Source organism: Eleutherodactylus coqui, chromosome 4, assembly GCF_035609145.1.
Source record: "Eleutherodactylus coqui strain aEleCoq1 chromosome 4, aEleCoq1.hap1, whole genome shotgun sequence".
NCBI lineage: Eukaryota > Metazoa > Chordata > Amphibia > Anura > Eleutherodactylidae > Eleutherodactylus > Eleutherodactylus coqui.
Window position 1 is genome coordinate 227331646 of NC_089840.1, and position 11427 is coordinate 227343072.

Here is an 11427-nt window from a genome sequence, read left to right on the forward strand (position 1 = left end):
GCATTTCATGCAGCTGTCACTGAAGCAATGACTCCACATTCTGCCGGAGGGGAGGCAGGCCCACTATCATTCCTTAGAAGTGACTCTGCCTATGGGTTACATCTGCAGCATGCAGGACAGGTCGTAGAGCACGCCTCAAGTACCATTACTTCCATTTCCTCCCAATTGCAGCCACACAGCAGTCATTCTGAACCTATCAGCCATAATTATCCCCCCTCTACTTCACCTCATGCCAAATCCCCTGCAGTCTCTAAAGCAGTCCACACGGATCAGTCTAAGGAGCTGTTTGACTATTCAGTGTCACTGATGTCAGCCGGGCAGTCCAAACAACCAGAGGTAGAAGACCAAGACATTGAAAGTACTGATGCCCAACCATTTTTTATTTCCTCTGAAGAGGAAGATGACATGTATACTATGTTATATACAACTTTTTGGACATTGGAGCATGCCCTTCTCTACTTAAGTGCAGCCCAAGCCAAATTCATCAATAGGGCACTACTCTAATGACGAATTGGCCGTAGGCTAAAAGAAACCAGGTTGGACCTTTTTTGATAATATCCCACCAAATTTTTACGTTATATTCAATCGCCATATCCTTTATAAAAGAGAAAACTGGCATAAACACAAACTAGTCCCATTGTCTTCATCTAGTTAGTTTTATTGAACTTTTTGTGTATAACTCCCCCCCACCCCCCCGTACAGCTGCTCTCCAGCTACTAGCCAAGAGATAATATAAAGGGCAATGTGACAGCTCTGGTGTGTATTGACATCCAAACATAGCGCCTTTAATTATCCTTGATAGCTGAATATTCATGTATTTAATATGTTATTTAATGAGCATTGGCTCCAGCAGTTAATTAAACATGTTGTATGGTGGAGTAACAATTTTTGCAATTGATTTTAAATAGGTATCAGGTCAATGAATCATTGAAAATGTATTTATAATCTCAGGCCAAATTCATTATGTCCTCTGAACAGTGAAATTGTTTGTTAATTAAAGGTTGCTGGTTCATTGAGCCATTGGCGACCAGTAGTTATATTGCAGAATCTAAATGTGGCAGAGTACTGGTACTATGTGCAAAGCCTTCACATTTTCATACTGATCCATCGACTAAAGCCTTTTTCAGGTACATGTTAAAATATTCTTCCAAAGATTTAATACAGAATGCATTCTTAGGGTTCGTTCAGACGAGTGCTGATTTAGCGCAGTATAGACACGTGAAAAGATTGCTCCCATACTGCAAGATAGCGTGAACGAGTGAATTCCAGCTATTTGACCTGTTCACACGATCCGAGGTGCGTGCTGGGTACTTTCCAGATCCCATAGGAGTCTATGGAAAGCACGCACCAAAGATAGGTCAGGTCTAGAGATGAGCGAGTATACTCGCTAAAGGCAATTGCTCGAGCGAGCATTGCCTTTAGCGAGTACCTGCCCGCTCGAGACCAAAGGTTCAGGTGTCGGCGGCGGGCAGGGAGCTGCGGGGGAGAGCGGGGCGGAACGGAGGGCAGAAGATCTCTCTCTCCCCCCAACTCCCTCCTGCTGACTGCCGCTACTCATCGCTCCCCCGCGCCGCCACCCGAACCTTTGGTCTCGAGCGGGCAGGTACTCGCTAAAGGCAATGCTCGCTCGAGCAATTGCCTTTAGCGAGTATACTCGCTCATCTCTAGTCAGGTCCTATCTTTTCTCGCAGCACAGACCTTAGATACGTGCCTTGCATTCACGCATGTTCTATCTTTGTTCTATAGGAAACTATTGGTTCTAATAGACGCAATTTTTTGACACACCTATTCTGCGCGAAAACGATGTCCGTGTGAAAGAGCCCTTGCTTTGGCCTCATTCATGTGGGCGTCATTATGAGGATTTCTACCAACGGAATTCGCTGCTGCAGCGTATTTTTCATGTGAATGGACGAGAAAACGCTAATTAATCTTAGGACTTGAGCACGGCTCTACTTCACTGAAGCGATTTTCGGCCGTGATGTGCCCGGCGTACAGCCGATTCACCCATGTGGATTAGGCCTTTATCTGTAGGGCTCACATGCACTGCTCTGTCCTGTTATAATTCCCAGACCCGAGAGCCAAATCACCAATGTAAATCTAGACCATACTGTTGGGGACTTTTCACACAAGACAGAACAGGTTGCATGACGCAATGCAAGCCACTGTTAATTCCGCACTAAATTCTGCAGGCTACCTGCAGACAGCTGGCTTTATTTTCCTGTGCATTAAAAATCCCCATAGAAGTCAATGGGCATGCCACATGCGCACGCAATATGCTGGGAGGTGCGTGAAACACTGCAAAGGAAAAATAACGCTTGTTGAACTCATAAGACTAAATAGCCATTTCAATAGCTGGGGCCACCGGTGTTTTTTTTGGCGCGCACAAAAAAGAACAAGATATATATTGATACGCACGCAAAAAAGCATTGTTCATTCCATAATTACGCAGATGCACGCGACCATATTTATGCATGCAAAATTTGTGCGCACAATATGTAGTGAATAGAACCTATGCGCAAATACACACGCATGCGGTCATGCAAATCTGGCCTTAATGAGTCAAGCTGAATAAGCAGCAGCCGCGTGTTTCTATCAGTAGTAATTAGTATATTACTTTCCGACTAATCCTTTTATCTGGGAATTGCAATGCTTTTTGAATATGTCTGAATGTAATTACATTTCACAGAGTTACTTTTTTCTTGAGTTTCTGTTTTAGAAAAATAATTTCAGTCTGTGCATGTATGAGACCGCTAATGCATTTATATTAAGCACTTCAATTAATCTTACTAAGAGGCTCTTCACGAAACTACAGAGTACCAGAAATTTAGGATATGTTCTCAATGCTCATACAAAATATAGGGCTAAATTTGTGGATCTGAATAGCCACAGCATCATATGCAATATGCATACAACAACTCATTAGAGGGGTTTTCCAGGATTAACCCTTTGCAATCCAATTTTGGATTTAGGGTTTCCTAGGGGGCTTTCTCTTTCTGCCATTATACAATGGCGCCATCTGCCGGCTAGAGCCAGTACTGCGGTATGGGACATGCTGGAGAGGCCCCGACAACAGAGCGGCCAGTAATCTACAGTAAGAATACCCTGCCGGACGTCATCCGACATCGGAGCTGTACAGCTTTCAATCAGAATGTCATCAGACAGTGGATTGGAGAGGGTTAAAACTATTGCTGACCTATCATGGTGGAAAAGTGATGGATTTTAACTGCGGATATCATTTACTGGAATGCAATTATAAAGGAAATAGAGAAGCTTTTCAGATGATTCATCCTGGTGGGGGTTGGTCTATGTCAAGGAGAGACAGGGGGGACCCCGACTGATCCCGCTCCAGTCGCCAATTTGTCATGGATCGACTAATCTGAGCGCCCTTTCCACTACCAAACACCACGGTAGAGCCACGATCAATCACTCTAGTTGGGTTGCAAGCGCAGAATACAAGTGGATTTGTACTCAGCTTTCCCACACATGCAGAACAAAAGCTCAAATCACCCCCTGGACGGTCTAACGTCTCCAGCACTCTACAGTACCAACATGCTACTGCTGCCACCACCAGCTTGTATGTAACTGGTAAGGTGGAATGAGGACTGTGAGTTATGTACACAATTTTCAAAGTTATGGTTCATTTTAAAACGGACAAGGCTTGACTGATGAATTTTAGATTTGTTGTAAAAAAAAGGATTAGTAGTGCTAAATATCTATATGTATACAAAAATATACAGAAAAGGATGTTACAGTGGAGATAAGGTTTACAGACATACACAACAGACAGTGATTTAAAAAGAAACAAGGGGAATATAAAGAAAGGTACCAGATTTGGAATATTTGGCAAGGTTCTGAGTTGTGTGGCGTCACTGAAGCACATGGGAAAGCCTTACGCTGTAACGTATCTCCGAAGTCTGATGAAAGCGGTTTATTGAGCTCCGAGTTATAAAAGATTCCCCAGAACACACCTCTCCCCCGCGCCCCCTGAGATCATTTAGAAAGGAGTGGGCAGATGCAGACGACCTCTGAAAAACCAAAACTCCTCATTTTGGCAATATTTCTGCAGGAAATTCTCTGATCGGGAATATATGTTGGCATATTTCTCGTCATGATTTTATCTATTCAGTGATATCAAGCATGACACGTAAATTGTAACCAGGTACACGGATGCACCAGTTGGGTGTGTTCTGGGGCCTGTACTGCCACATGTGTAGATGTGTTTTATCGTAATAGTGAGAACCCACAGAGGCCCCAGCAGTAATAGTGACACCCCAGAGAGGCCCCAGCAGTAATAGTGACCCCCCCCCACAGTGGCCCCAGCAGTAATAGTGACACCCCAGAGCAGCCCTAGTGGTAATAGTGACCCCCCACAATGGCTGCAGTGATAATAGTGACCGCACACAGCCGCCCCAGTGGTAATAGTGCCAACCTACTGTAGCCCCAGCGGTAATAGTGACACCCCACAGTGGCCCCAGCGGTAATAGTGACCCCCACAGTGGCCCTAGTAGTAATAGTGACCCCCCACAGCCGCCCCAGCGGTAATAGTGATAGCCCACAATGGCCACAGTAGTAATAGTGACATCCCACAATGGCCCCAGTGGTAATAGTGACATCCCACAATGGCCACAGCGGTAATAGTGACATCCCACAGTGGCCCCAGTAGTAATAGTAACATCCCACAGTGGCCCAAGAAGTCACAGTGACATCCCACAATGGCCCCAGTGGTAATAGTGACATCCCACAATGGACCAAGCAGTAATAATGACATTCCACAGTGGCCCCAGTAGTAATAGTGACATCCCACAGTGGCCCCAGCGATAATAGCGACATACCACAGTCGCCCCAGTAGAAAAAAGTGACATCCCACAGTGGTCCCAGTAGTAATGGTGACATCCTACAGTGGCCCCAGTAGTAATAGTGACATCCCACAGTGGCCCCAGTAGTAATGCTATTACTACTGGGGCCAATATAGAGGACACTATTACTAATAGTATTCCCTATATCAGCCCCAGTAGTGCTAGTGCCCCCCTGAGACCCATATATTTACCCCCTCCTCTGCTTGGCACTGCTGCTGGCGCTAACCCCAGGTACACACTGTGACGTCAGAGTGTGCTGCCGGCCACCTCCTCCCCTGCTCCCGCGGAATCATGAATGAGACGACAGGGGAGGGGGAAGGGGAGGAGGATCCCGGCTGCACACTGACATCACAGTGTGCGCCAGGATCAGCGCTGCTAGCAGCGCCACTTAGTGAATACCGGCAGGGGAGCCGTGGCACCCTGTCGGTATTTATTACTATGGTGAGCAGCTGCTGGCGCACATGGCAGCAGGGTGGGCTCTGTGTGCCATAGGTTCGCCACCACTGCACTAGGGCCTCTCAGCGATGCTACTACAGAAGAGCCAGGCTATGTACCGAGGTATATAGAAAGAACTTCTCCCCGACTCTGTGAGTTTGTTTATGGTAGCAGATATCTATATACATGCTGAGGAATAAGTATAAAAATGAATAGAAATATAAGTAGCGTAAGACAAAAGTTCAAGTGAAATATAAAGGAGATACCTGGATTACATAACATTACTTATACTAGTGATCATTAGCTCATACAGAGGAGGAAGGAGTTGGGTTTCAGTGAGAGATCTACCCCTGGGCCACAGGAGACAATGGTGCTTTCATTTTCAGTAAAACAAGATATACGTGTGACATAGAAGGGGATATGACTATTAGAAGAAGATATGATATTCGACAATTCTGCTTCTTACTTCCAATCACAAGGACATCAGACGTGTATATTTCATATAAGCATTGAAAGGGAGCTTTATCATAAAAGATCATGACATACCAAGATAGCAAGCACACCATCGTGATTGGCGTGCTACAGCATTAGTGTAGCTTGCGTATACGGTACTAATTGCATAGTGTGTTGCTCATCCACTATGTATTGGAATGGCCAAGCTACACAAATCCACTATAAGAAAAAATAAGCACTTCCATAATGCAGCATATCACCAAAATAAAATCGTAGGAATCTGATATGAAATTGCTCACCTTGCTGGGTTGATTATCGCCCCTTCTAAAAATCACTTAAAGGGGTTGTCAAGTTGTAAACTACCGATGAACTATCCTCAGAATAGGTCATCAATAGTAGAACGGCGGAGGTCCACCTCCCAGGACCACTGCCAATATTGTGTTCGCTAGGCCGATGCACTTGTACACTAAGCTGATTTCTGCAAGAAGTAGACAGCTCCGTTCTCACTGCAGTGGCCAGGCATGGTATTACAGGCAAAGTTCCTATTTGAGTGAATGAGTACTTTTCCTGTATACCAAGCCTTGCTGCTTCCTCAAGAAATCAGCTCAGTGCAGAAGCAAATCAACCCTAGCAAATAGCTGAGTGGCAGACCCTAGCCAATATACTATTGATGGCCTATCCCGAGGATAGGCCATGAGTAGTTTACAACTGGATAACCCCTTGAAGACTACTGTATGATTCCGAATGTTCTCTAGCTGCTGATATGCCATACGTAGAGATGCTCATTCCTTCACAGTTTATTCCTGCTTTGCTAGATTTTTTACGGTGCCTACCACTCCATCACCGGCTTCGGCCAATGATCCTAATCAGTGTTTTTGACTGGTAACACCATAATGCATCAAAATGGGTTAAAATGTTTACAAAAAGAGTAGTATAAGACTTTATTTCAGGAGATTTACAATGTTGTACTTTGCTTGTTCCTAAAATACATTTTTTTTTGCATTGCATGTACCCAACTCTTCTATTGTGGGAAATGACTTGAGCTGAAACTGAATGGGGCCAGGAAATTCACAGCTGGCCTAGCAATGCTTCATAAACTCCTGGAGTTCGGCTTTGATGAATACGTTTTCACAAATATTCTTCAAAGACATCTGTCCAAATACACACAACTGGAAATTAGCATATAATTAAGATGCAAGGGATCATACGCATATCCAAAACCACAGCTGAGACTGTGCTGGATCCTTCAGTGAATGATTCTCGCATCTTGATTATTATTTGATTATTAGGGTTTGTGCATTGGGCGTCTCGGTGTAGTATAATGTCAAAGGAGATTAAATTGCTTCATATTTCATTGACATTAAAAGAAATCTTTTTCAGATTTAGGCCGCTTTCACACAAGCTACAAAATTGCGCAATTTTCTCGTGATACGATAGCGCTACAAATTGCATGTATGTGAAGCCCATGCTGTCCAGTGGGTTCTTTCACACGAGCGTTGTTTTGTAGGCTGCTGCATTGCGAGAAAAAGAATTGTGTCATGCTGAATATTGCCACGATTTGTGATGTTTTGGAGGCCATGTTTCCCTGTGGAGCCTTCCTTTGTGTTGCATCGCATCGCACAAAAACGTGGTTTTCAAGTACTGTTTGGCTGTTTAGTACAGAACTGTTTAGCGGTGAGACCTCTGTCTAATGCACTGCAGACATAGAAGATATAACTGAAATAGTTTGCAGTGGCCCAGGAAATATCACAGTACTGTTTAGTGGTGAGACCTCGGTTTAATGCACTGCAAGCTGAGAACAGTATAACTGAAAGGCTCTGCACAGGCCTAGATGCGTTAAAAAAAAAATTGGTGCACTACTGCTCCCAGCCAGCCACAGCTATAATGCACACGGTCAGATGTAGCCCTAAAAAGGACCGTTGGGGTTCTTGTAGAGAGGATCCCTACGGTAAAACTTTCTCTGGCCAGAAGAACCTTTTACATGCCCTACTGTAAGCAGCAGGGAAGCTATTGGCAGTGTAGGAGTTTTCTGCTCCTATAGGAGGCAATGGAAACTCCTGCAAAACGCGTACCTATGTCCTATCTTTTTTAGGAGCGCGCTGCTTTGCACTTCATATTCTGCGCATATGAACGCTTCTATCGGAATCCATTGTTTCTTTTAGAAGTGTGCATTATGGATGCGCAAAACACACGCTCGTCTGACCCTGTCTTATGTCAATCATTTGAAATCACAGTTTTAGAGTGCGGGCAGACGAGCGTAGGCGTATTTACGTTCGCACGAGCGCAACGTATAATCGCCCGAGCGATCGTTTTTCACCGACCATGACCAGAGCTAGAAAGCGTATTTTCGTTTGTTCCTACTTTGCAAACGGTCTTTTCGGCGATCGAATATGCGTTGGCACGTATTTCGGTCGCATATGTTCCGTTTTTTTTCGAATTGCCGTTTTTACGCACCGTAAAATCGCCCATGTGAACGAATACATTCGAAACCATTGCCTCAGATGGTCACGTATATACGTTTGGTCGCAAAAACGCGCCGTTTATGCACTCGTCTGCCCGCACCCTTATCATGTAGGCTATCATATAAGCACAAGTTGACTGAGAAGTCACATTATCTTCCATTGATATGTATCACAATTATGCAAAACAATTGATAACACAAATGATGAAACGTATCGTGCACTTTATAAGTTAATGTACATCTTTTATTATAGAAAGTCATAGACTGAAATGTAACACTGACACAATTGTATATACATCGTCTGTTGTACCATGGATTCAAATAGCTTACTTAAAAATATCTTGGCACACAAGCCATTCAAAACCAGCTGCTACCGGATACTCTCAGTATTCCCATAGTGTCACACACACAAACACACACATACATATTACATATACAGTACTGTGCAAAAGTTTTAGGTAGGTATGGAAATTAAAATGCTGCAAAGTAAGAATGCTTTTAAAAATAGAAGTGTTAGTCAATTAACGAAATGCAAAGTGAATGAACAAAAGAGAAATCTAAATGAAGATTTTGTAGGATTATAGATGCATGATTAATCAATTATATGAAAAAAGGTGATAAAGATAATCATTTTCATATGTAGGTTGAAACACTGTCATGAACTGCAACACAACAGAAACAATTGTGTGAGAGGTGTAAAAGTGGGTGAAGACCAGCTGAAGTTTGCTACAAAGGTGAGGCTGTGGAAGACAGTTTAAAACTATCATTTATATATATAGTACAGTGTAAAGGTTTTGGGAAGTTGTGGAACATCTTAAGACCTCATTCTGCTTTCAAATCCTTGCCTGGGAGAGACCTTGCTGATGCAGTACATCTAACTTATGTCTTGTTTGTGTGCTAAAACTTTATGTAGTGTTAAACTGACTTCCACAGCCTCACCTTTGTAGCAGAGTATGGCTGGTCCTCACCCACTTTTACACCTCTTGCACAGCTGTTTCACAGCCTCTTACACAGTCTAAGCCTTAGGGCTCCACAGACAATTGTGCATTGCGTTATTCGCGGTGATAATCCGGCCACGGGTAACGCAGTGCACGCTTTTCATAGCATTGCTATGGAAAGTGCAGCCCCCTGTCCACGAGCGGAATATACAGAGAGAAAATACAATGGAAAGATTTGCATTTCTTCCATATTTTGGACCCGCTCCTGGTTTTGGCTTACAAAATACTGACGTTTGAATAAGCCCTAAGGCTGTCGGTCTCGGGTGTGACTGCATACAATTTGATCCACAGAGTCTCCAGATCCGGCCGATCTCTAGGCACAAAATTAAATTCTAAGCTTGTTAGCAATAGAATCAATTACATCCACACTTACAGCCTTAGAAGACTTGCAGCTCTGCTATGGACCAAGTAGGTTTTTGTTATCGGCACATCTCAGCACGTTCTGCATCTGCAGTCCTTCACATTCTAAGTTCTTCAACTCTTCCTTAGACTTCAACTTCTGCTAGGGTTGCTTCATCCCCCAATTCAAGCTGAAGGATTGCAATATGGCTGGCATAACCAACATTTTTGTTCAGGTTATAACAGAAGGACTTGTAACGATTTCTTATTAAAAAAAGGATATTTATGGAGTCTTCATGAAGATTGCAGAAAAAAAATAGATGTCTGTTATGGAGGAGCCATGTCAGATCCCTCCCCAGCCTCCAGTCTGTGTGCTGTGTATGTCTGCCAGAAGTGTCATATAGTACAAATATAGACGTAACATACTGTACATGGTAGTAATGAGTACATACTGAACTTCCATCCCCCCTTGTGTGCTAAAATAGATGGTATAAATCAACTGCCAATGTCAGCCAAGTTATTAGTTAACCTTTCATCCTTTACATTGAATACCACTTACATTAACCCTTTCCAATCCACTGTCTGACGTCTAAAGACATTCTGATTGAAGGCTATACAGTTTCCGATGTCCGAAGACGTCCAGCAGGGTATTCTTACTGTATAATCCTGGCTGCTCTGTTGTCGGAGACCTCTCCAGCATGTCCCATACCACAGTACTGGCTCTAGCCAGCAGGTGGCACCATTGCATAATGGCAGAAAGAGAAAACCCCCAAGGAAACCCAGGCAACACAGGAACCAGGGCACAATGTGGACACCAGGCTTGCAAAAATATATATTTCTATATAATTCTATATAATAAATAAACTTTGAGGATTAAATGGCAATCAACGATTTTGTCATTTGCACGAAGTTAGGCCATTAGCATGGAAACATCAGATGATCTAACTGGCCCCAATTAAAAGTAGGAGTAGCTTTAACATTAAAGAGATGATATAACAATCTCTGGTTAATCACAACGTTCTGTAATATACTTTAACCATAGGATAAGTAATATTACCACTGAACGTATGAGCCCAGTAAGTAATGGCGGTTTACTGCCCATATTCTGAATATTACTTAAGTATTAACTGATGACTTGTCCACAACTAGCAGATACGTATTTTTGCAATAACAGTCTATAAGTTCCTGGCTTATATATAGTCACACTTTTGTAGTTTTAGTGTTTGCTTGAGCACATATGTTGTGATGGGCAGTTCTGCCTATTCCCTGAAGTCTGGGGGTGTGCACTCAAGTGGGTTTTTTTAAAGGACCGCTCTCAACTTACAGTTCTCTAGGCATCCTGTGCTATGTTTTCTCTCCTTGCTATGTCACAGCTTCTTTCTGCCACCTCACACAGGCCTCAGACCTACAAGGAACCTCTTCCTTTCTTGCTGTAGGAACTTCCCCTGAACCACATGACCTGGCCAGCCAATAACGTTTTTTCTTTTATACAAGAGGTGCGAGCAGTAATGTAACATTGGTACCAGTGGAGGTCATAAGTGACCCACATTATGCACGGATCAATACAATGGTAACAATTAAAACAGAAAACTCAACAAGCTTTCAACAATGGAAGGTCAGCATCAAGGTGTCGGTTTAACAGCATGTCACTCCTGTTACATGGGCACAGAAATTGTGCCTGTGCGACTAAAAAACACTATGACAAATTAGCTTTTTTTCTCATTACTATTAAAATAGTACCACTGAAAACTACAACAGTTCCTGCAAAAAAAAACCAAGCCCTTTCACAATGTTGACAGAAATATAAAAAAACATATGGCTGTCGGAATGCTACAACACATAAAGGACTTGTTTCCATAGGGCTGGAGTTACATGATAACTTTGA

General features: G+C 43.2%; 1 protein-coding gene across 1 annotated transcript in view; it reads right to left on the reverse strand.

Moving 5' to 3' along the window:
- Positions 1 to 9895, reverse strand: part of RHOBTB1 (Rho related BTB domain containing 1) — a 160317-nt gene extending 150422 nt beyond the window's left edge. Inside the window, exon 1 of the mRNA XM_066600806.1 lies at positions 9577 to 9895. The gene's annotated coding sequence lies outside the window, so the exon portion shown is untranslated. The remainder of the gene's footprint in view (positions 1 to 9576) is intronic.
- Between the last annotated feature and the right edge of the window lie 1532 nt (positions 9896 to 11427).